This window comes from Photinus pyralis, unplaced genomic scaffold, assembly GCF_008802855.1.
Source record: "Photinus pyralis isolate 1611_PpyrPB1 unplaced genomic scaffold, Ppyr1.3 Ppyr1.4_LG8, whole genome shotgun sequence".
In the NCBI taxonomy this organism is placed as follows: domain Eukaryota; kingdom Metazoa; phylum Arthropoda; class Insecta; order Coleoptera; family Lampyridae; genus Photinus; species Photinus pyralis.
In genome coordinates this window covers 6,266,244-6,293,652 of record NW_022170819.1, presented here as the reverse complement: position 1 = coordinate 6,293,652, position 27,409 = coordinate 6,266,244, and the positions used below count along the sequence as shown (strand labels likewise).

At 35.5% G+C, this 27,409-nt stretch overlaps 2 protein-coding genes across 3 annotated transcripts in view; one reads left to right on the top strand and one right to left on the bottom strand.

The window, feature by feature from the left end:
* The window catches only part of LOC116178938, a 38,425-nt gene that overhangs the window by 4,933 nt on the left and 6,083 nt on the right, over nt 1–27,409 (bottom strand). The gene's annotated exons all lie outside the window — the stretch shown is intronic.
* The window catches only part of LOC116178937, a 29,615-nt gene continuing 19,464 nt past the window's right edge, over nt 17,259–27,409 (top strand). For both annotated transcript variants that reach the window (XR_004146920.1, XM_031498598.1), the window contains exon 1: nt 17,259–17,586. The gene's annotated coding sequence lies outside the window, so the exon portion shown is untranslated. The remainder of the gene's footprint in view (nt 17,587–27,409) is intronic.

Sequence of the window (27,409 nt, the reverse complement as noted above, 5' to 3'; positions counted from 1 at the left end):
TGTGAAAAGTATTAAATTTTTCAGTTCGCCCCACCTGCAAGGTGCGAAATATATACAAATCAATAGCAACAAGCACAACGTCCATTCAATATTGGTCTATAAGACGCTCATCTGAAATTAAAAATTATTCCATAAAAAGAGAACGTTAAACAACAAAGGTGCGAATGGAACTTCATAAATAAGGTGAGTATGCGCTGAATTACCTTACGGGAATGTAAGGAATTTCTTCATCGAACAAACAAAACGTGGAAAGAACTTGGAAATGCGCGATAATCGAATTTATTCCCCTTTTGCTTTAATGACGGAAATATTCTTCCCGGAGAAATGTGCAGTTTCCTGAGCTCGTAAACCTATTGATTAATATGAATCGGCACCATTAAAATTGATAATTATTGAGTGTTATTGTCGTAGGTAGTACAGGAAAAACCCTTTACCCTCTACAAAGCAGCTGTACAGAACTGGAAAATTGAATAGTTGGATCAAAGGCGTCGATCACCGTGTCCCTTTCATGCAAAATTGATCGACTGATTACACTGTGGAACGGCCATTTTGTCCTCGTTATGGAATCTATGTTTTTCTGGTACGAGTTTTTTTTTTAATTGCTTGTTTGTCACATAACTGCTAGTTCAATAAGACTATGACGCAATTGTGTGCGGCTCCGCAACAAATGAACAGTGTATTTTGTTTCGAAACAAATTTTGGTCGAAGTAGTTTCGATGGGATCGGAACCCAATACAGAGCGACCCAAGATCAAGAAGCAAGGAAGCGTAAATCAAGAATTAACGAAACCGTATGGGACTTTGAAGATTTTCTGCTGTGTGATCGGCGAATGAAAATTCCAATCCTTGCAAAAGAAACTGGAGTGCTGGAAAGCGCAATATTCAGGATTAGACACGAAGATATGGGCTTGAGAAAAGTACCCGCTCGACACATTTCCGACTGGTGAAAAAAGACACTTGTCAGTACTATATGGACGCTTTGGTGAACGATGGCAGTTAATTTTTCGCGGACTATCACAGGCGACGAAACGTGGATGTTTCACAAAACAGGAACCAATGTAGTGGGGTCATGAGGGCTCTCCATCCCAAAAAAGCAAAAACCCAGCTTTCGCACCGAAAATGGATTACGACCATTTTTTGAGACTGTGGGACGATTTTACTTATTAAATACACGGTAAACGGGCTGACCTGAAAATCGCAGCAGCGACGTTTATTTGAAACGCAAGCAACTTTTCGTCTTGCATGGTACGAAAACTGCAGAAGCGCTGGGCATAATGTAGTAGTGTGTATGATAGACTTTTAGATACGGTTTCTAGTATTAGAAATTTAAAAAAGGCACCGTTGTACTTGAATCTAAAAAAGGTAGAGGAATTGTCGTAATACTCATCAAATATTTCATTTGTGGCTAGAAACTCTCATCTTGGATTTTTTATTCAAAAATGCCTACTGCAGCTATAGTCATGAATCTTCCACATTCAGACCTAAAATTTGAAGCACTCGTTTTGGCACTCGCAGGGTAAATAAAACCTAAAACTTAAAAAGTAGACCTGGTGGCAAAGACAGATTTACCTTATTGTTAAGTGGGCAGGGTTTCAACCGAGGTTAATCTCTGGATTTTAGACTTAGAAGTTTGTTACTCAGAATTCCACGGTTAATACCTCTGCATCGCAGCGCCGAATGAATTGGAAAAATGCCCCGGACTGACCTCCCTCACCCCCCTTAATTTCTTACTGATTGATGAACGCCCATAAAGTGGTTTCTTATTAAGGAACTCGGATATATATTCTTTTTGATTTTTTCTAGGATAATAAATCAAATCCCACCAATGACCAAACATATACTACTAACATTTTCCCAATACTGAAATAATCTCATTCTTATTTTGTGGTTTGGAGTAGATACCCACTTTAGCTCTAGTTAGAGCAACATCTCGTCTCAAGACATCCAGAACTAACAATCTTCAATTCCACTAAATGCTTACAGATTTATTCTTGAAATTCCACTAGTCAAATAATTGATTGGAAAATCGATCCTCCTGATTTCGACATTCTATAAATTTCCTATTTCCTCTAACCTTTAAAATTCAAAAAATTTCGTGGAATACTGTTGAAGGCAAGAAGGAAGATAAAAAGATAAAAAGAAACTTCTTACTGCCAGATCCAATGATTTTATTGCTTGGTCCATCATTATTCGTACACATTCGTCAAGCGAAAAATGTAAAGGAAATTTGGGATACTTTTCACAAAGCATTTGAAGATTTTATGGATTAACTAGGAAAGTTTGTCTTCTACGCAAGCTCATAACAACAAAGATTGAGAATTGATGGAGGAATTTGTAGACATAATCGAAGTAACTGCAACTATAAGCTAAGCAGTGTTGGTTTGGAAGTTAAGGAACAATGGATAGGAACATTAATGCTTGTTGGTCTTCCAGATAAGTATTAACCAATGATTCGGATTTATGGCTCAGTGGTAAGAGCATTGGGTTATAAATCCGAAGGTCGAACCTGGGTTGAGGTGAATTTTTCATCTGTGGCGGAGATGGAAATTACCTTAGACCAGTTTCGAGTATTCTGCCGGCTACTCCGAATTAGGTTTTCCTGCAGTTTTCCTAATTCGTAAGGTAAATACCGGAGTAGTATAGACCATCTTAAGACCTTCTGCAGAGGCACCTCTAAATAGCATTATGCGGATCACTCTGTAATTGGGCGCATGCCTGTTGAGGGCCCAAAACAAGAGAGGGATAATAAAATAAAATAAAAATAAAAAATAAAATTATGGGCATGGAGGGTGCAGGTATACAAATTACTGGACACTAGGTAAAGACAACGTTACTTCAGGAATTACAAGTAAAGTTCAGGTGAAAATCAAGCAGCTGCGTTTGTTGGGAAACCAAGATCTGGTGACTTCAAGAAAGCTGTGAAATGTTATAACAGATGTCATGAATTCGGACATATCAAGTCGTATTGTCCTAAGAAGCTCGACAGGAAGAAAACTTACGGCAAGAAGATGTTCAGCATTGAAATGTCCAGAAAGGAATTGATTTTGGATTCTGGCGCAACTTCGCACAGATGCAAGGACCCTAATCTCTTCGAGAACTCTACAATTTGTTGGAAATGCCAATTTCGTTGTGAACATCAACAATACGAAAGAAGGTGGCAACTTGAAGGATGTTCTCCATCTGCCTGAGATTCACACGAACTTGCTTTCAATTCCAAATATTGTAAGATATAGACGTACGGTTATCCTAAACTGATTGCAACAGGAAGTAATGCTGGGAATTTGTTCAAGTTGGATAAAGCGAATGGAATATCATATGTATCAATTGAGAAATGAAGAAGTTTTTGGCACAAGCGTCCTTGTCACAGCAATTTAAAGAAAAGTGATCTTCTTAAAGTGGACTGAAGATCCTGAAGATATACGCTGGAAACGTGAAACTTAAGGGCTTTTGGCCTTATTTTTCAAGATTTAGGTTTGAGAGTATTGAAGAGTTTAATTTAAATGATAAATAATGAAGCTTAAAGCTTAAGCTGCTTTGAAGTCGAAAGTATGTTTAGTAAAAGTTTTATTTGCATTAATTTACAGCTTATTATAAATACATTTATTCTACACCACTCTAATCTACGCGTATACATACATCAATATTTGGCCAAAAGAAAAACGTATTTTCGTGTGCTAAAAGAATTTTCCATATTGTTAATGTGCGTTTGTAATATTTGTTTAATAAGATTTATCGCCCATCTACAAATCAATATTTAGTAAGTTACGAGATCATTAGCAAATTTTCAACTTACTTTAGATTCCAATTTCCACAGTACTGTAATTCCTTTTAATTCAACAACTGCTCAAAAGAAATGGTTTCCACGGATTTCAAGATATAAGATTTCACTTTCTGTTCAACAGTTGCTTCTATAGTGCCTCCCACAGCCGTTTTTTATATAAAATGTACCTATTTTCACTCTGCTCTACAAACCTGTTTTTGACAACCTTTTTTTATGAATTTGGTATAAGCGTAGAAACTCTTATTATTTTTTACGCAACCTTTAATTTATATTTTTTTGAAGTGATCTGCTTAGAAATCTCTTAGAAACAGTGTTGTAGAATTTCGTTACTCTCTTTGATTACTGATTGTAAAATCGCAATTTTCCGAAAGTAGGTATAATTCAGTTTAGAAAGTTTGACTGACAGGGTAATCACGAAAGTTTGAGATTTAAAGAGAGGGGATGGGGATTTTTCATAAAGAAACTTACGTAATCTCCAATGTAAATTAAAATATATCTTTCATAAAGGTTTATTTAGAGGAAACATAAAACGCGGATCGGCAAAAGGAAATGTGCAGGGCTTACATCCTCACGGGGATTCAATAAAATTTGAAGTGTGTTTCGTATCAATTTACGGAATAAACTAATGTTTCTTTCACTGCTTTTCAAATTTGGTCGCCCAGATCGTTCCGCTACCAATTGCTTTTTAAAAAGAAACTTATTATTCAAAATAATCTGGAGTAACTTAGGTAACAGTGGAAAATCTGCATATTTCCGCTTTTTTTTCGTAGAAATCCGATTGATCGAACGGAAGAGAAAAGGTCAACGTGGGAAGAGGCATCTCGATGTGGTCCAGTTTTAGATGCGTATTGGGCTCAGTGGGAGTTGTTACGGTTGGAAAATGGTTTTCTTAAAAGGGTTCTGAATTACAAATAAGATGTGAAGGAAGGGTGCAGCAATGGTCACAAACAATGGACCACCACGTAGGAAGGAAGAAGGCACCAATGAGAGAATATAATGTGGGTAGTCCATTTGAATGAATAGCTATTGATACCACAGGCTTCTTCCTGGACACAGATTCTCGAAACAAATGCATCTTGGTAGCCATGGACTATTTCAGCAAATGGACAGAAGGATATGCGCTACAAAGTCAAGAAACGACAACCGTGGCAGACGGTCTGGTAAAAGAACCCCTGGAACTACATTCTGACCAGGAAAAATGTTGACTCGGCGCTGTTCTGTGCCCCCTATTGGGCATTAGCATGACAATTTCTTTATTATCTGATAACAGAAGACCACTGTGATAAACCTGGTTACGAAGGTTTTTAAAATGCACACTAGCACTACACTACAACAAAAAAAAACGAAAGCGAATGTGGCGTAATCTTTCCGAGAAATATGACGTGTTTGCTCGAGAAGATTCTGTAGCCTCCTTGCGCACTCCAGAATTCTAGGAAGGATGTTGTTTGCTACATAAGCAAATCGAATTGTGTTTCGAGTTAGTTCCATCCTCGACGCGCTTGCGTTTTAAGACTTATAAATTGAATGTTAGTTAATTGGACATAAATAAAACCACTTAATTTTAAGTTTACGTTACAATATACATTATTCAAGATGAACGGCATTAGAAGTTAATTAAAACACTCGCATTAAAAAACTGTAGAAAGTTCTAAACATAGTAGCGGCCCAGTCTTACGTACGTTATAGTATCAATTTTACAATATCGATATGGTACTTGTAACGTCATTTTTTCTTTGCTTTTGCGAACAGCGATTTCATATATTTACCTTTTTTACTCATACCTATCCATTATAACGTGCCTACGAAAAATCTGGAACAGAATTCGAATCAATCATAAAGACTGACAAGTCCGTTCTATGCCGGGCGATATCTCGAAATCTACTTAGGTACTTAATCAATATGAGGTACAAACCCTCTTTGATTTACTGCCCACCACCTGGAAGAAGCTGTCTGTAATTGCTTCCAAATATACAATATGACTATAGGTTGCAAATGTAAGGAAATTAATTCAAATCTGTTCCGAATGAAAGTGTATATAAAACGAGTGAAGGAACGTAATTGAATTGGTTTTCAAATTCAAATGATTGTATAAGTAAAGTGCTTTCGGGTTTGATAATACAAGAGCAAAATAGGTTTAATGGTGAAACTGCTCTGAATCAAAATTGAGATCCCTTCTTCTCCAATTCTCAATTACTTCTGGAGTTTCTCTGATGCCAAGATTTCTAGTAAAGCTAATTCCTAAAACAAAAATTTCTTACTTAGAGAATTACGGTGTGTCCATTTCGATCATTTTCACTAAGCAGTCGAACTGAGTATAATGAATTGGTGAATAATTCATCTCGAAAGAATCGATGTTCTAAAGTTTTGTACTGAAATAAGAGTTAAGCTCTGACTTTCAGCAAATGAGAAAGGTTGAAACCCGCACTAAATACCCAGTGTCCATCTCCACTTTTCTCTTTCGCAAATTAATCCCCATTCGTGTCGTGATAATAACGTTATCAACTAAAAGCAAAAGAAAATTAACAAAGCGCGATAAATTAAAAAGATATACGCTTCGGACTCAATTAGATTTCCATCACTACGATAATGAATTTAATTATACACGCTGAAATTTCCATCCTTACGTCACACTGAAAAAGTGGCCCCGTTTTAATTATTAAATTTATGAAAAACGCTTGCAAACGTACTTAATTAAGATACTTTCAGACTCCGGATTTTAGCCGGGAGCTTGTAGTTTTAGTGCTCTAGCAATTTAGGTTAATGGGGGTGGTTTATTTTCTAGAATACCCCCTTTCATTTAAGGACTCGCAAAAGTTCTAAACTTTGAAAGGGCTCAATGTCTACATGGAAATTTTGACGCGCGGCAATGGCAAAGAGCGGATGCGCGCATGATACGCTGAACCAAAGCATTTAATAAAATGTGACCTTAAGCCATTTGGTCCCTTTGCAGTAAACAGTAAGAGATTGCCTCAAATCGGCTGGTACACACGAGATGCATTAGGTAAACAAATACACGACAGTATGTACTAAATAATACATTCAGATTTGCAATTGGCATCAAATCAAAACGAAAGAATTTTGATGAGGCATTCTTTTAAAATACCTAAAGCTCATAGAGAAAATTTAAATTATTTATACCAAGCGGTGCATTGCACCGTCAGTTTCTAATTATAGTCACTCCCAGCCTTTTAATTAACTGTAAAGATGTATATTGACATTATCTATGTCATCCAAGTTAACATTCTTGTCAAGCAAAATTAGAAATAGACTATAACACAACCTTAGAGATCTTTCGCCTTCGAAAGACTGAAACATGAATTAATTTTACTTTTTCAACGTACGTTCAAGAGTAACCGCCTCAAAAGATGAGTCGATTGCAACATTTTTCTAAACGTCAGAATTAGGCGCCTATTTATTATCTATTATTTAGATTTTTGACTTGTACGGTAAATTGTGAGGGCATTTTTTATACTTCAAGAACAGATTATTGCAATTTTCTAAATATTTAGATTTATTGTAAGCTTTCTGTAAACGCTAACATTTGGCACCTTTTAGTAGGAGTGGTTTTTTTACTTTTCTCCTACTTCTTGTGTAAATTTGACCTCATCGAACGACCGTGATATCAAATTCTTTGGATGGAGATCAAGACCAATCGTTTGAGAAGGGTTTGGATTGATTACTTTTTGAAAGGATCATGTAAGTTGACTTACGGGCAGGTTTCGCCTCTAAGGAGAAACCGACTATTTTCACCTGACAGGAGACGATTTTAACCTTTCTGTAGGTGTTACGGTATTATTGATTTTTTTTTATACTTCTGGATTACAGGGGTTTTGTAAAATGATCGGCTGTAATCCGTTCAGAACGCTATGGACTTGAAAGCTTTCACGTTTCCTGTACTTACTTCTAGGACGGATTTAACCCCAAATTGACAATCTGTAAAAATATCAAACACTATTGTCACCCTTAACTGTTTTGTAGGCTAGTCATAGTTTGCTACCTCCTTGTAACTTTAACAATTTAGTTTATTCCTTGTTTCGAAGATTTAGCCTATTCACTTCGTTGAAAGGAAATAATCGGCTATAATCCTTCCAGAAGGATTTTTCGATTTTCGAAATGGGCATTCAGAAGGATTTGAGCTAAAAAACTTTTTCTGCGAAGCAGTTACGTGAATTTTTTCACCCCCCTGAACTGGTGGCATTAAATGTTTTCATATTTTGAGGTAGATTCAATGTAATCATACGACTATAATAGCCAAACGTTGCAGGGTGTCCTTTCGTAAGGGTTTGAGCTTTAAGACATTTTTGGCGGTACTCGAATTATGTATACTTCTGCAGCAGATTTCACCCTCAATGTGTGATCACTAAATATATGATTTATTAGCAGTTGATGTATGCGGAAAATTCGCGTCGAGATAATTCGCTCCCAGGACAATTCGCCCCCAGAACAATTCGCTCTCGGGACACTTCGCGATCGGATAATTCGCCCCCGGACAATTCGCTCCTAAAAAAACCACACTTAGAAGAACGGGTTCCCGTAGAATTCTTTAACAGAGTATTAGGTGGTTTTTGTTTTTAAAGCTTATTACCTAGCGAGTAGCTAGTGTTTTAAATATTATGCACATTCGCTCGGAAGCCGCTGCAGAAATATTGTATGCAATCGGTTACTTGAAAAATTAACTGTTTTTGACTTCTCTTGAATTTGTGAAAAAATCTATTTAATTTAATTTATCAATATTTCGTAAACCATTTGATCTCAACATGCATTTTCTTCCGAGAGCGGTATGCCCTGGGAATGAATTGCCCGGGTCCAAATTGAACTAAACTAAACAAGCACATCTACTGAATGGGTTTGGTAGAATCGCCATCTTGTAAAGGATGTTACATAGCTGACGAGACGGCAAACCAAGAACGTCCCACTCTAGCTAGTTCAACTGAGACCATCCATGCAGGAGTTACTTTGGCCGGACATAGCTATGATTAGAGTCGCTTCTCCTTCCAGCATCCTTAGGTTGATCTCGCCTGTGAGAGGGCTTGAATGAATTTGAGGGGTCCGCCCTCCTATCGTAATCCAGAATTGTAAAATTTTTTCTATACGTATACTTCTGTACTCCTTTCATCAGAAACTACCCCTAATGGGCGATCGCTAAACAGATTTTAAATATGTTTGTAAGAATTCGATTGTAACACCAGAATTTGACACCTTGCTAAAATAGTGTTAGGTATTTCATCTTTTCCTCAACCTGGTACACCTTCACAGCAGATTTCACCCCCCCTCCTCCCCATGGGCGATCGCTATTTTTAGAGGTTTGGATCTGTTTAGAAGTGAAAGTATTTAATTCGGTGAGGTCAGAATTTGGCGCCCCTTGAAATAAAGAGTATTTCCAGCGCGTTTTCAAATGTATGTTGAAAGGCACTACTACCTGATGCTTCTAGTAAAGACAAACATATCGCATATTGTAAAAATCAGATGTGCTCATGCTAAATTTCTTATTTATAAGAATATTTATTCCGCAACTTATTTAACTTTGTACACATAAATAGTCTGTTACATGACCATTCGAGAAGTAGTGATCAATTCATGGAAAATCCGCTCAAGTTACTCGCTTTAAGACGAAAAACTTTTTTTCTTTTTTTTAGTTATGGGGCTGATTAAACCACTCGCACGGTAATGACAGCCATTTCAAAAGTTTTGTAGCTACTTTCTGTAGTGGAAATTTTCTGTTGTTTCGTTAAATATACCCTTAGTTTTAACTGACAGAATGCGCTCTTAATGTGTTAGGAATGTAGTTGGAACAAATGAAAATGGGGGAAATATCACCTTTTCTTTTTGCTTTGAAATGACAAGTTCTTATTTTGAGAAAGATATATAAATCTGAAGTGGAAAATTCCAGAGACATCAAGCGTGAATGATATTGTTGTATCTTTTCGAGGTAAAGTTATTTTCATTAACGCGAGGTAATTCATTTATTTCTCTTTCTGTCTGTAAATGAGGTTAAATTAAGTTATACCTTAACAGTAATCAGCTGAGCTAAAACCTGCATTTCGTTACGTGTAACCTTGCCCAGAATTGCCAATGTATTTAATGTTTTATACAATTAAACATGATTTGTACACGTGTATTGTTCTTTGCTAGGACAAGAGTTTTTATATACCCGACAGTGTCTGAAGATTCACAAAGCTTGTATTTTTATTTTCTTTTTAGTTTATATTTTTATTTATTTTTTGGAGTGACTTGTGCACGCCTGGCTCCCAAAATTATACAAGCTTTGTCAAACCTCGGTGGTTGCTTCACTGGAAGAACCGTTTCCCCTGGTTAACCGTGGTCAATTCGCTTTCCCTTCTCGAGGTTCACTGCAGAATCACGACCAATCCGATACCGTTTTTCTAAATGAAAAAATTGGTTTCTTCTGAAAATATTATTATTTGGTTGTGCATCTGGGGTAGACTGAATCTTCTGAAACCGTTGCAATAGCTACTTTTTCAGATGAAGATCGACAATATTTCCAAAACAATTTGAGTTTGGATGCTTTTTACCACCCGCACGTTAGTAAGAGAGGTATTGCATTAATGCAAAAAATGCCGCTACTTTTTCTGACGGATATACACTTTCTGAAACACCAAGAATCTAAATCAAACAAAATGTCGATGATGTCGGTCTGTCGGCCTATCTGTCTGTACTCTCATTTCCGGCTAAACGGCTGAACCGATCGGAACAAAATTTTTACACAATATTCTTAGACCCAAGCCCAAAAGCAACAGCAGAATCCCAAATGCGCAGGTGTTCGGGTGGTTTATGTGGTAGCCCATCGGAATTTGACACATTGTTGCAACGATGTTACTTATTTCGTTTATACTTCTAATTTAACCGTAACGAACCGCAATTTTTGGAAGCAGATCGCGGATGAAACCACAGCGCCACTAGTTTTATTTCCCTCCTAGGGAGCCGAGCTCAAAAATTAGGAATTATCCGTGGAATTACCCCTCTGATGGCCGGCACATTGTTTAAAGTATTTAAACAATGGCCGGGACTAAAAAGTGGGGATAAAGTAATAAGAAAATAGGCTAAATACTAATTTAAAAATTGTAGGGAAGGAAAAAGGGTGAGGATTAGAGGGAGAAACTAATACGCATTTTGCAAATATGAAGATACATATTTAAATTAATTTGGTTTTACGAGATCTCGCAATTGAAGCCAGAAAACTATTAGTAATTATTGTATAAATACCTGTGGTAGTTTTGCGAGGGATGATTGGTAAAGGGTGAATGATTTAAACAATTTGTGGTATGTGTTGTAATGTTATGTAGGTAATAAATGATAAATGTTGTCCTTTACTTGCGCTTCGATGTTTGTTCATGGCATGTACTTGTACGCGCAGGGAGCGATTTAGAAATTGTAGGGTGTGGGGAGAATGTCAGTAGATGGGGTTCAAAAGGGACCAGTGTGGTATGCGGGGGAACGTAAAGTACAATATAGGGCTGGCAATGAAATTACACGAAGTGGCAAAGGGAAATTTTGATATAACTGATTAAACAAAACGAATTCTGAAGCACAGCACGGTTAAACGGCAACCAATAAACACCCCAAGAAGATCTCTAAGGGTAACTAAAAGAAAAACCAACAAAAACGTCTTGTAAGGGTTATGCATGCCACTGAAAATATGGAATGGAACTCTATACCTAGTCATTGAATCCTAATTTAATATTCAAAGACCTATAGTAGAAAAAAACAAACCTTGTCTAAACTGCAGGATTACTTTTATTGATTAAAAACTTATTCTTTACAAGAAGTTTAGTGCTGCCCGCAATCTCAACATCGTTTCTCTTAAGATTAAGCCTGAAGGTCCCAAAAAAGTCCGCGTGGGTCACCAGAAATGAGAAAGCCATTACTACCTGCATTTAATATCTAAACATTTACTTGCCACCGGCAAAAATACAAGGAAAAAACATGACGTTAGTTTTCCCAGAAATCTTTATTATGATTAACAGTTTGTTATAAGGAGATAAGGTATTGTTTAATTTTGTTACACCTCGAGTAAACTCTTCGCAATTATTCTAACGCAAAAAATAGCAGATATGATGAAATCCAGAAGTTTACCTACGTCACCGATTTAAGGTTTTTTTAGGTTTCATTACTGCCTCAATCAGTATGGCGACTTCTGAACACGTCGCACTGAAATCAACTTTTAATAGTCCTTTATTGAATTGCCTCACCTTCGTGTTCCGTTTCATAATAACTGAAAAAAGGTAAAGGCTGAATACTGGCCAAATCAATTCGTACTTTCTCGATCAAACTCCTCAATCAAAAGTTATAGATTGGAAACCAATTTCGAAAAAAAATTCAAAGGGCTGTAACTTTTGAACTAGTAGCCCAATCTTGGAACTGTTTGAAATTATGGATTCTACAGGCCACATTCTATAAGAAAATTTTTTTTCCGGGTCGATCTGAGACAATTTTTTTTTCGGGGCTCAAAAAAAAGCAGTGTATAACCTTCCTTTTTTACCAAAAATCGACTACACCAAAATTTCTCGGGAAAACACTTTTTCTTATTAATTTGGGTGCGTAGAATCCAAATCAATTAGTACTTTTTCGATCAGACTTCTCAATCAAAAGTTATAGACTAGAAACCAATTTCGAAAAAAAATTCAAAGCTCAAAAAAGGCAGTGTATAACCTTCCTTTTTTACCAAAAATCGACTACACCAAAACTTCTCGGGAAAACACTTTTTCTTATTAATTTGGGTGCGTAGAATCCAAATCAATTCGTACTTTTTCGATCAGACTTCTCAATCAAAAGTTATAAACTAGAAACCAATTTCGAAAAAAAATTCAAAGGGCTGTAACTTTTGAACTAGTAGCCCAATCTTGGAACTGTTTGAAATTTTGGATTCTACAGGCCACATTCTATAAGAAAAATTTTTTCCGCGTCGATCTGAGACAATTTTTTTTTCGGGGCTCAAAAAAGGCAGTGTATAACCTTCCTTTTTTACCAAAAATCGACTACACCAAAACTTCTCGGGAAAACACTTTTTCTTATTAATTTGGGTGCGTAGAATCCAAATCAATTCGTACTTTTTCGATCAGACTTCTCAATCAAAAGTTATAGACTAGAAAACAATTTCGAAAAAAAATTCAAAGGGCTGTAACTTTTGAACTAGTAGCCCAATCTTGGAACTGTTTGAAATTTTGGATTCTACAGGCCACATTCTATAAGAAAAATTTTTTCCGCGTCGATCTAAGACAATTTTTTTTTCGGGGCTCAAAAAAGGCAGTGTATAACCTTCCTTTTTTACCAAAAATCGACTACACCAAAATTTCTCGGGAAAACACTTTTTCTTATTAATTTGGGTGCGTAGAATCCAAATCAATTCGTACTTTTTCGATCAGACTTCTCAATCAAAAGTTATGGTCAAAGTAGCTAAATAGTAGAGTGCTCCGTGGCAGAAATTATGACTTCCGTGGGGGTTTTGGTGTCACAAGCTGAAATTCACAAAAAATGAAAGGTCATCATATACTGATTCTAAATGTCAAGGCCGTCCAAAATCGGTCCATGCATTAGGGCACAAAACGCAAAAAACGAGTTAAGCACATGTACGGAAAGAAGAAAAAATAACGAATTTTTTCGTATATAAATCAAAATTTTCTTTGTACAGTGAAAGTAATAATAAATTATCAAACGTTTCCAATTACATTGGGTTTTACGGAAGAATTAAACTTCAAACGCGATTATCTCAGTTCGATATCCCTAAAAATTTGACAAATTTTGAGCAACTTTTGCGTTTACATCGTATTATTTAATAAACGGAAGCCTATATCAAAAAGTTTTACTCTTAAAAAAAGTTTCGCTTATCGTTTATCTTTACATTGCACTGAGAATTATAATTTTATGTGCAATAGTAACCAAAATATGTAATTAAAAGTAAAACAACGAACTTTTTACTCACTTACAAACGAAGCGCTTTCGCTCCGGTGAATACAATCCATCTCTACATTTCCCGTAGCTCCATTTCGCTCTTACTCATAGGTACGTTCTCGACACGGGTATACCAAAGCTTTGCCAATATAATTGATACAGATAATTATTAATTACATAAATCAATGAATGTGAAACTCAAAAAGAGACCAAACCATAATTTTAAGAAACATAAAAAAAATTGTAGATACAGAACATCGCCTTATACTTACAACCCCAGGTAACTTTTTAAATGTGTCATACTAAATGATATGCACTTAATAACAAAACAATAATACCCTAAACTAACACGTAGCAGTAATGTGATTTCTTTTCCTAGGTAAGTGCATTAAAAGAATGACAAATAGAAAAAATTTGATTCCATTTATTTACAACCTTTTCGTCAACTGAGCATTCAGAATCGCCGTGCTCTTAGATGTGATGTCAGTAGAATTTTGCACGATCTTTGGACCATGCTGGGGCATAACTTACCCTTTATACATTCAGTGAGAATTTAGAACAGTTAAATTGTTAGGAATTGGCCGCAATGTGATGAAAATGGACAAAAGTTAGCCATAAGTTGCCACCAACAGAATACTCACTGTTTAAGGGTGTGTTTTTAAATCAAAATATGGCACCCTGTCCAAAATTGCCCCCCCACAATGAATAGTACTTATATTAGTAGAAAAAGCGAACTTTTGCCCATTTTCATCACATTGCGGCCAATTCCTAACAATTTAACTGTTCTAAATTCTCACTGAATGTATAAAGGGTAAGTTATGCCCCAGCATGGTCCAAAGATCGTGCAAAATTCTACTGACATCACATCTAAGAGCACGGCGATTCTGAATGCTCAGTTGACGAAAAGGTTGTAAATAAATGGAATCAAATTTTTTCTATTTGTCATTCTTTTAATGCACTTACCTAGGAAAAGAAATCACATTACTGCTACGTGTTAGTTTAGGTATTATTGTTTTGTTATTAAGTGCATATCATTTAGTATGACACATTTAAAAAGTTACCCTGGGGTTGTAAGTATAAGGCGATGTTCTGTATCTACAATTTTTTTTATGTTTCTTAAAATTATGGTTTGGTCTCTTTTTGAGTTTCACATTCATTGATTTATGTAATTAATAATTATCTGTATCAATTATATTGGCAAAGCTTTGGTATACCCGTGTCGAGAACGTACCTATGAGTAAGAGCGAAATGGAGCTACGGGAAATGTAGAGATGGATTGTATTCACCGGAGCGAAAGCGCTTCGTTTGTAAGTGAGTAAAAGTTCGTTGTTTTACTTTTAATTACATATTTTGGTTACTATTGCACATAAAATTATAATTCTCAGTGCAATGTAAAGATAAACGATGAGCGAAACTTTTTTTAAGAGTAAAACTTTTTGATATAGGCTTCCATTTATTAAATAATACGATGTAAACGCAAAAGTTGCTCAAAATTTGTCAAATTTTTAGGGATATCGAACTGAGATAATCGCGTTTGAAGTTTAATTCTTCCGTAAGACCCAATGTAATTGAAAACGTTTGATAATTTATTATTACTTTCACTGTACAAAGAAAATTTTGATTTATATACCAAAAAATTCGTTATTTTTTCGTCTTTCCGTACATGTGCTTAACTCGTTTTTCGCGTTTTGTGCCCTAATGCATGGACCGATTTTGGACGGCCTTGACATTTAGAATCAGTATATGATGACCTTTCATTTTTTGTGAATTTCAGCTTGTGACACCAAAACCCCCACGGAAGTCATTTCTAGACGACGAGCACTCTACTAAAATACCAAATGGAAAAATCTAAATAATAACAAACTCCGAAGGATAAAGCACGAATTCGTAGAATGAAGCACATCAAACCAACCAAATCGAAGGCATTGCAGTAATGAGGCTTCGTAGTGGTCATACCCAGTTAACACACTCCTACCTAATAAAAAAAGAACCCCCGCCACAGTGTGAACAGTGCAACGTCTTATTAACTGTAGAACATCTTTTACTTGAGTGCCAAACATTTCAACAGGAAAGAATAACATGTAGATTAAACAACTCCATCCAAGAAATCCTCAACAATGACCATGCAACAGTCAACAATCTTATCAAATTTCTGTACATAACAAAATTAATTAATCGTATTTAAAATGTAACATATATATGTAATGGGCGATATGACCTAGCTGTTAAAGCCCGATGTCAAATAAAAAAAAAAAAAAAAAAAGTTATGGACTAGAAACCAATTTCGAAAAAAAATTCAAGGGCTGTAACTTTTGAACTAGTAGCCCAATCTTGGAACTGTTTGAAATTTTGGATTCTACAGGCCACATTCTATAACAAAATTTTTTTCCGAGTCGATCTGAGACAATTTTTTTTTCGAGACTCAAAAAAAGGCAGTGTGTCCAATGAACAATATCATGGGCCCACGATTCGTTGATAAATGTATCACTTGACATATAATAATGTACAGATAATTTTTCCAATCGGCTCCAATTAATGATATACCTATGTGTTATTCTGTTATTTAGTACTAAATGTAGAGAATAATTAACAAATGTACGAATGAGTACATAAATCAGAAAGAATTTATCCAATTAAGAATATTGTATTATAAATCGGCGTGTAATCTCTGTATTTATGTGGATGGTTGAAATATGAAGCTCTCGAAAGATCAATTTATGTTAACCGTTACTGATAGACACGTTCCAGGTTCCAACTCTTTTCAGAAATGTTTATTCACACTTGAATTGATAATTCCTTTTTTTTACATTTGTTTCTGACAACGTGCTCATTTTGTTACATGATGTTAAACAACACCATATCCTTTCCGGGTATGAAGACCGGCGCCCTTTCGAAATGAAATTAGGAAAATTTTCTGGAAAAGGAAAACGATTGGCTGAAGGTTGGAAATAGACCCATGATGAATAACTATGGTGACATTTGGAAATTCGGTTATACCTGATGTAAAGGCGACCACATGCGGCGACTGAGTTCTAAAAATTGCTTGCTTTGCTTCGTTCATTAATTGACTTAATGAAAGCTCTGATCTTAATTACCCATAGGGAGTTACTAAAAAGAGCTTTGATCTTGATGCCGATCCGACAGTGATTCGCACCAACAAATTAGTCGCAATTCCATTAATTAAAAATACACCTTCGTCTCTCGACATTATTATGTATTATTCCTAAAGTTTGCGAGTTGCGTGTGTTGAACTTGCCCCTTAATGTTTTAAGAAAAAAAAACAGCACCACGTGTATAGCATTCCGTGCGTGACTTCTTCACATAAACCCATCAACTTGGGCATTTAAGTCGATTTAACAAAACTCAATTTCTTTCTTTCCAGTACAATTTTACATGCAGTTCTGTTGTTTTCCAATCCAGTTGTCGAAATTTTGCAATCCTTCGGTTATTTAAACAAATCCCTTTTGCAAATTTGGTGCACTGACAGTGCAATGCCCCTGTATACGATGATGTAGAAACGGAACAAGGGATGGCATCGCATCAGATCAATACGTGGAAAGTCGGGAGCCGCCCCATACCTCAGTTTTCCCCAAGCAACGCGAGCAAGTAGACCTAGTGCAAACCTCACCATAGCGTAGTTCTTTGTTAATGCGCAACTTGTGTTATTGCAACATTTGAACATTTTTAAATTTAAACTTAGTGCAACTTTTCTCTTATCACTCTCAGCCTCGAACTTATCGAAATATGCCAAACGTGTTTGACGAAAATTCAAACACTTGCTGCAGTGCGTTTAGTTTACAAACATGAATTAAAGCTCTACACCGCAATGAAGTTTGAGAACTGTTTATTCCCCCATCTGTAATTCAACCCCGCGTATAGAAGTCAACAAGTCACAAGGTAGGTGGAATTTTTCCCAAATTCAATCGGCGAAATTTCGATTACCGAAAATCTGCTTTTAGCTCTGAAATTAAACAGACGCTTTTATAAATCAAACCGAGTGCACGTTTGTCTATTAATAACGCTTTGGCATAGTTCAAGTCTGACTGTATTAAAAAAAGGTGTGATTCGAATTTAAAAAAAAACCGTTCACTGTGGAAAAATCTTTGGTCGAATATTGAATGGATAAATGGGGATTCACCTGACGTGCAGGCGTCGTTCGCAAATGTTTACGCAAATTTTGGCAAACATCGGAATTGGACATTCCGGAACTCACTCAATCTTCCCAGACATTAAACAACCAGGTTTATGTAATAGGTGTTTTATAAATGTTGCCAATAATGTTAAGTAGTTGGGTTCGCGCGGATTTCATCTCTCGTCCTACAACTATGCGACACTACCCATTTTAAAATTACTCCCTTTTATGATTGTTTATTTGTTTAGATGAACTCAACAGTTGAGTCTTAGTGTAGAACAAATTAACGACCCATCGTCAGTTTCCATAATTATCTGCAATCAAATACTGCTGAAAGCTATTCGAAAACATGATTTTGTGGAAAATGGCGATGAAAAAATTCTGCGATTATTTGCATATTTTTTTATGGATTTTTTTGGGAACTTCGATGTTTCTTTCTTTTTTAATCTATATGGTGGAATAATAAAATTACACAAGCTACTTAATTATAGAAACATAGGTATATACCAACAAATCTGTAAGTGCCTAAGTAAAAAATGTCTGGGGATGTAATTAAGTTATCTGAAAAAGAAGGATTAAAAGGGTTTCTGGACGCTAAATGCAAGCGCTTAATTTATTGTGTTATTTTGGGACGTTGTGACAATATGTTGGAAATTGTTTGTTTTTGTAGAAACTGTCCTTATATTACGAATATTATGATCCCTTCGTTTTAATCTATGAATTTACTGTTCATCATGTTTTCGGTTTTTGGACAACGATTTAAAGTAATTCTTCAAATGCTGAGTGATTAGTTTTCAAGTTTAAATAGTGTATTAAATAGAACTCTTAATGTCGTTTTTGTTTTACTTTAATAATCAGTAACTCCCTGTTTAATATGCAAAGTTTACAGCAGTCTTTCTTATATACACGACATCCTTTTTAAAATTACAGAATTAGGCACTTTACTCAAAACAAAATAGGTGACTATATTTTGTGGTAAATCGGTACCAACTTCGTCTGAAAAATCCGGTCGTAAAATTGAAAATTATAAACTAAAAATAGTATCCCGTTCAATTTCCACCTAAAAACTATTCTAATAAAATGTCATCCCTCATTCCACGACAAATAAAAGGTTAGAGAAATGCGGTTCATTCCTAAAAACACTTATTTTAAAGTGTTCCTATTTTTAAGACTAAATTTAGTAATTTCAACCCTATATAATAATTATATCTTTTAAGATAACGCAGATTCCCACTAACGACACTTCACATACTTTTTATTAGGCTCGTAATTATTCAAATTTCATTCCTGCGGGTTGGCCATTTTCGATGCTTTTGCCTTTTTACCGCATTTCCACAAAAATTAAAAAAATGTGCTATTCGTTATCACGTTTCTTTTTAGGCTATGCCATTTGTGTTAATTTAATTACCTATCTCGTAATCTGAAACCCATTTATTAATGGGGTACGTAATTCGAATTAATTGGAATTAGGTCCGATTTTTCACATTGTGAGAAAATTATGCATTTTAGAGAACTTTAAATAAAACTAATACCACTACAGATAGGTATAGGGCATGCGTATGTGATGGATGTAGAATTTTTTTTTCACATTTGAAAGTGCAAAATAATAAATCAGGTTTCATTTGAAAATCTCAACTTTTTAAGGGCCGAAGTTATTACACTTGACCATTAATTTAGACCACCCTGTAGAAGGACGATCAAATTTTAAATTATTCGCATGTAGGATCACGTCAGTATTGTTGATTTTGGAAGACTTTTTGAATTTCAAGTCAACGGAGCCATGGATACAGGGTGCTAAAGAAAAGCAGTCAAACGTCAAAAATTTTGAACAATCCTGAATAACTTGAAAACCTTTGCTGCTAGATATAGGGAAATGTGGTATCAATCGACGTAGATTTTCATGTAGATTTCGAAAGTGCAATAAAATATAGGGTGTTCTATTTAAATAAGAACGTTGCTATCCACATCATGATATTTTCTTTCGATAGCTCATGAAAAACTATGTTGGTATCTATGCAAATTTTCAGATTTAAATTATTAATCTCTTACAAAAACAGTTATAGCAAAAATTTATTTTCCCTTCTCATAATTTTACACTTTTGCCGTTTATTGTTATAAATTTTATAAGTTTGTTGCGTTTTGATTTTTGATTAGCTAAAACTTAAACATGAACCGTGCTCTACTTTAAAACGATCATTTTGGATCAAAGACACCCAAAATTTGATTGAGGAAACTGTTAATGCGTTGAAAAATTTGGCTCTGTAAGTCAGCACGGTTAACCCTTTGTGTCATTGTTTATTATGTGCACTGTAAAAAAATGGATCGCGCATGCGCAGACCCAACTTATGTATTTATGTGGGGTTCTTTTATGAAATAAATTAAACGTATGTACATCAAAAAATAGACTGCGCATACGCAGACTAAATGGCGCGGTCAAATTATTACGGATCGACAGACTTCCTTTATTTATTTACGACCCAATTATCCTGAAATTTCAGAAGAAGATACCTCTTATAAAAGCAAAATGAAATCACGTGTCAAAATATAGATTTTCGCATGCGTGAACCCCTTTTTCCACCGAAGGCGCTTCTTATAAAAACGAAATTTTAACAGAAGGAGCCAATCATTCAATAAAGTAAGGGATTCTGATGTACACAGTATGTTAAACAGTAGAGCGGGCCAAAATAAGGCTTACATGGGCTTATGGTTAAAGACTGTTCCAAAATATGCCTTCCTTTTTCCCTAAATTCTCTAAAGATATGGATTAAAAATACAAAAACCAAAAGGTCCTTGGCACACTACTAATTGGAGTTAAAGTTAATTCTTGTTTAACAATCAAATTCAAATCTACATTGTGAATTGTGCTCAGTTTGTGCACCAGTTTCAAAGTTTCTGTGCAGAATTTTGATTTGGAGTTACAAGTTAATGCTTCTGACGGCTACCAAAGGTTTGCATTTGAATTGTGTTCCGTGTTCGTGTTGTGTTGATTTATTTGCAACTTAACGCCAAGAGTAAGAGCTCTCTGATCTGCACTGTGCTCGTTTTATGCTAATTTCTGAGGCCACCCCCAACTTTTACACGTTAATTTTAACGGAGATACAAAATTTCTGTTTGAGATTATGACTCAGCGAATATGTACCAAAATTTCCAAGTGACAAGCACCAAATGTGCTCGTTTTGGAATTATGTGTGCACTAAGTTCCAATTTTGGTAAACAAACCCTCCACCAGTCACCTTTTTTACAAAGTCATATGAAGCACCATCAGTAAATGAGTTTTTACCTCTGTTCAAACCTCATTCTTTTCTTTTTTCACAAATGCTTTTTTTCTATGGTTTAAAGAAGCAGTTTTTACAGGTACCTACGCGTGAAATTCTGTAGAATCAGAAAAGTCGCAACAATTTGACAAAACTGGAAAATATCAGATCAGATGAATTTAACTTTCGGAAGAATATTAGAAATCTGATTCGAAGAATTTAAATAATAAAAGAATTCGAAAAAAAAGCAGTTCTCATAGGTTTCAAGAATTATAATCATCCCAAGCACCCTTGAACAAAATCTTGAACCGGCAGCATAATTGAAAATTCCAATCCGACGAATTAAATGAAGTCGAACGTGAATCTGAAGAGAAGAAACCGAAAAATTAGAAGAATTGGAAAATCACTCCCAAGTAACGGAAATATAAAAATAAAAAAATTTAAAGAATCCGGAATCCAAAGAACCTTATGAACTGAAAAAGTTTGAACAATAGAAAACTGAAAGTAATTCGATGAAATGGAAGACCAGAAAAATGTGAAAAAACAAGAAACGTACCTAATAACCCAGAAGAGCTTAAGAATCTGATGTTCAGACAAATCAGAAAATTTGAAGAAACTGAAAAATCTAAAAAATTAGAGAACGGGATGCGACGGATCTGAAAGTGCAAACTACGGACGATTTAATGAAATTTTGAAAAATCTGAATCAGAACATCCGAAGTATATGAAAACGAAAAAGTAGTCGATTGAAAATAAAGTTGACCAGAAAAGGTCAATTTCTAATTTAGTTTGGCCGGTAGATCAAAGAAAAAACTGTAAACGCACTTTCTTATTGTACATTTGAAAGGTGGTCTGCAATCTGCATAATAGTATATTGAAAGACAAGTGTTACAATGCGACCTATTGTAATACGACTATCTTGTGGCACGAGTGGCGACGCGAAGCGTAGCCACGAGTGTCCGCAAGATAGAAGTATTACAATAAAGCATTGTAACACGCGTTTTCATACTATTTTTTCTATTTCGGTGCTTTAATTTAATTAAAAAAATCATTATCAGAAACTATAGGGAACATTAGAACTAACATGTTTTATGTTGGGAACACTTTTTATTCCGTTAAGTTTTAGGTTGGCAGCGTAGTAAGACTGACATTTTGAAGTTCAAACATGGAAGTACCCAACGAAGTACCTACTTGTACTAACTAGTAACTGCCAACTTAAGAGATGAGTTACCACAGAAAACGACTATAATCACTGTCTTTGTACAACTGTTTTAGGCCGAAAACAGTTGTACAAAATCATCATTGTGACACCGAAATAGAAAAACACGTTTGCAGGTGCCATACCATCAATTTCTAGTAAAACGCGGGCACAGTTGCTTAATTTATACACGCCAATCTGTTGAAAATCATAACGCCGTAATTGCGACAATTAGTCACGCACCATATGGATTCGGTCACAATTACCGCCTACTTCGGATTAATACTCAGTCAACAGACAAGAATCCATTAACGCCCTCGCGTGGCTTAAATGTCTCATAATTCGCACGAGAGCACCTTTTGATGGAAGCCATCCATTATAATTCCTTATTCACTAAGCCCATAATTAAATCAAATCTCAGTTGGCCACCTTAATGGAGTCGCGAGCTGGATTTTCTCCACCCGCTCCTTGTACCAAAAGCTCTGTCCGTTGTTTAATTAACCCAAAACCTATCAAAGTCGCTGCCATAAATCACGAATCAACGCTTTTACAAGCTGATCGAATGTACATTTAAGAACTGAGATTTGACTTCGATTCGATCGTTTTACGGTTTCAATACGTTTGCTTGTAACCTTGCTCTGGGAGCTTATATGAAGGAAAAGTAAGTTTTAAATAGAAGAATTATGGAGCGTATAATAAGAAGTTATAAATAATAGAAACTTGCTTTGTACTTGCAATTTAGTTTGCTAGGGCTTGTGTAGGGTTTGTTAAATGAAAGGACGTTGTGTTTCTAAATGGTTACACGTATACGCCTGTGGGTTAAATGAATCTTAAGAAAGGAAATGCAATTTGACGATTTTAAATGCTAAGATTCTTCTGGAATCAATTAATAATATTTGGTCTGTACTTCAAGTTCATGACTTTTTTTCATAAGGATCGGCGCGGGGACATTTGATTTGTATTGGAAATCCTGACTCGGTTTATTAGTGTGTCTGTTTTACTTAGGTTTTATTTGAACGTAAAAAACGTTATTTTGACTTGTGATATAACAAATGCAATGCGAAATCAATTGAACAAATTTTGAACGTTGCAAATAAATCAAATAAACGCTTCGGAAAAACTTCAATGTAACTTGCAAACTTTTGAACCGTTAATCAAAATTTAAGATCTTATGAACAAACATTTTCGAAGAAGTTTAACAAGCCGTAGACAAAACAATGTATGGGAAAAAATATAAAAAGTTACAATACAAGATAGAATGCAGATATTTCAAACAGAATAGGGAAAATTTTTTAGTCAGAATTATGTTGAATATTAATGAACTAAAACTAAATAAAGTCAAAGATTACACAAAGAGCAATCTTTTTAAATCTCATAAAAGTATGGTATAATTTTGTCTCGAACAATGCCGGTAGATATAAAAATGAAACAGACGATTTAAAATTACAATAAGTAACAAGAAAAGAAAGCTATTTCGGGAGAAAACTTAATTTTGGAAACGAATATAGAAAGAATGAAATTTGAACATCTGGCTCAAGATTCTATTTAATACACTCGTGGACTTTGTAGGGTGCAACATTTGCTACGTGTCAAATATTATTGTTCCTTTGATTGATTATGTTTAGGAGATTCTCTATAAACCCCACAAATGCGGAATATACACTTTTGCCGATTGATTATTCTTTTTGGGATATTCGACATTATTTAACTTCGGAAGGGTGTAAAGTAACATACTTCTTAGACGCATCAAAGATTTTTATTTTTTTTTAACGTATTATGTTTACAAGATGCACTATTACACCCTACAAAAGCAATTGAAAATTTACGATTCCATATTACACAATTTTGGATGAAAAGTCGACATGATTAACAAGCTGCTAAAAGCGATTTGAGACCGTCCGTCCGTCCGTCCGTCCGTTTGTGTACATGACTAGGTACTCTTGAACAGTTTCGAATTTTGAAATTGAATTATGAAATCAAAAGGTAAATTCGCGCTGCCTCTCCAGCCTTTAGTGAAGTTAAACGTATTACGATTTAGTGGTGTATTACCACACGTCACATCCCATACCAAAGGCCCTCTTGGAATCAAAGTGATTCCATCTGGTCTTTTCCAATGGGTTCACGTAGTGCAGGAGTTTCTGCTGAAATCAGAGCGCTTCTGATAATACCATTAATAATATCATGTCGTGATCTTCGCCCTCATGTGGCAAGAGAAGCCATGACGACCCAAAATATCGACAGGTTCACCACATGGACAAGGATGAAGAACACAGACAGGTAGATCCAAACGGAGGCACGCCGATATTCTAATTCTTGTAGGGCTAGAAGTCGTGTTTGGTCCATTTCTGATGAACTGAAAAAAAGGAAGATTGGTGATATTGGCCACATCATTGTGATTGGCGAAGAGCATCTGAAGAGACTAAAAGGGTCAGCCTTTGTTAATGAAGCCCAATGTAATAAAGCTTAATCAAGAGTCAGGTCATTTGAATGTTCTATGTAGAGGGGAAAAGTAGTTGAAATTAACTCGTACGTAAAAGTCCAAGATTCGAGAACCGATAGTTGAGTTAAATGAGGGCACAATGAGATGGAAAATGAACCACTCGTGAATCTGGAGTTCGAGACAACGTTTTCCAATAGCCGAAGATATTCCCTTGGTGGACTTTGGTTGCCATCAGACAATTTCTTTCTCAATTTTCAACTTCTGTCACACCTTAAATATTTTTGTTTCTTTACGGATTAAGGTTACAAGGATCACTATAAACCCTACAAACGCAAATGAAAATCTATCCCCTCGCCGACTCCATTTTTATAGCTTTTTAAGGGAAATTTGCCACAATTTAGTATAGTCATGTTTTTTGGAGGGTCACTGTGGGTGGGGCGTAAATTCTGAGACACCTTAAATATATTTGTTTCTTTAACGGATTATGGTTCAAGGTTCACTATAAACGCTACAAACGCAAATAAAAATCTACCCCCTCGCCGGTTCCATTGTAGGTATTTTTTAGGGAAAGTCGACAGGTTTTTTGTAGGGGTGTGAGTTCTACCACTTCTCAAATATTTTGGTTTCTTAAACGGATAATGCTTACAAGGTTCACTATAAACTCTACTAGCGCAAATGAAAATCTACCCCCTCACCGATTCCATATTACACACATTGCGTGATTTATTCGGGAAATTCGGCATAATTTAGGATAGTCATGTTCTTTGGAGGGGTGTAACTTCTACCACACCTTAAAAATTTTTGTTTCTTTAACGGATTATGGTTACAAGGTGCACTCCCTAGAAACGCAAACAAAAATCTACCCCCTCGCCGGTTTCATTTAACGTACTTTTTAGAGAAATTCGACAGGTTCTTTGTGGGGGTGCAACTTCTATCACTTCTTAAATATTTTGGTTTCTTAAACGGATTACGTTCACAAAGCTCACTATAAACCCTACAACCACAAATAAGAATCTACCCTTTCGCCGATTCCATATTACTTGATTTTTTAGGGAAATTCGAGATAATTGAATACAGTCATGTCATATGAAGGGATGAAGGGGAATTCGACATAATTTAGTATAGTCATACTCTTTGAAGGGGTGTAACTTCTGCCACACCTTAAAAGCGTTTGTTTTTTTAGCGGATTATGGCCACAAGATTCACTATAGGCCCTACAAATGCAAGTGAAAATCAACTCCCTCGCCGATTCCGCATGTTACGTATTTTTTTGGGAAATTGGGCATAATTTAGTATAATAGGCATGTTCTTTGTAGGGTTGAAACTTTTACCGCTTCTCAAATGTGTTTGTTTCTTTAACGGATTATGGTTGCAAAGTTCACTATGAACCCGACAAACGCAAATGAAAACCTACCTCCACGCCGATTTCATTTTACGTATTTTTTTAGTAAAATTCGCCATTATTTAGTATAGCCATGATTTTTGGAGGGGTGTAACTTCTGCTACACCTTAAATATTTTTGTATCTGTAACGGATTATGGTTACAAGGTTCATTATAAACCCTAGAAACTTACCCCCTCGTCGATTACATTTTACGGATGGATTTTTTTAGGGAAATTCGATATAATTTAGTATAATCATGTTTTTCAGAGGGGTGTAACTTCTGCCATACCTTAAATAGGTTTATTTCTTTAACAGATTATAGTTACAAAGTTCATTAAAAACAATACAAAGCCAATCTACCCCCTCGGCGTTTCCATATTGCGTATTTTTTTAGTGAAATTTGACATAACTTGCTTTGTGGAGGAGAGAAACTTCTAGCACACCTTCAATATTTTGGTTTCTTTAACGGATTAGAGTCACAAGGTTCACTATAAACCTTACAAACGCAAATGAAAATTTCCCCCTCTCGTCGATTCCATATTATGCAAATTTTTATGGAAAATCCTCGTTATTATTTAGTATAGTTATGTTCTTTAGAGGGTTGTAACTTCTGCCACGTGTCAAATATTTTATTTTTTAAGCGGAAGTTTACGAGGTTCACTATAAACCCTACACGCACACATCAATATTCAGTCTCCCGCCATTTTACGTATTTTTTTGGGGAAATTCGACATTAGTTAGTCGTGGAACACCCCGTAAAGCACGAAATATGTGATATTCTTAACAATTTAGTTACTCGAAGCTAAATGGAACCATAGAACCTATAGCACCCAGCTAGCAATTTAGGTGTCGGCAACCTGAGGCAAAAGAAATTCGACCAAAGTAGGTGGAAATTATGTAATGTTTATGTTGAATAGGTCAAAGTAAATATGTTACCTATTAGGCACTGGTGACAAATTGGTGAAATAAACTCTTATTAGGATGCAACAAACTATGGTAGTGGTAAATGGTCATCTAATAGGTGAGATACGTTAAAAATACCAATTAAGGAGTGGCATATACCTAACTTTGTATCACCTAATAGGAGCAGTAGGTAGAAAGACCTTATTTGTGCCAATTTGTAACCTAACTAAAGGGACGCTTGTTACCTAATTGGTAATATATTCGTTCCATGACTTATTAGGTAACTTTGTTCACGTCATAAATATAACCTAATAGGAGATATAGGCCAAAGTCGACAAAATGACTAAATAGGAATAGAAGAAAATTTCATAGACACCTAATAAGAGAATACAGTTACTTACATTTCGACCA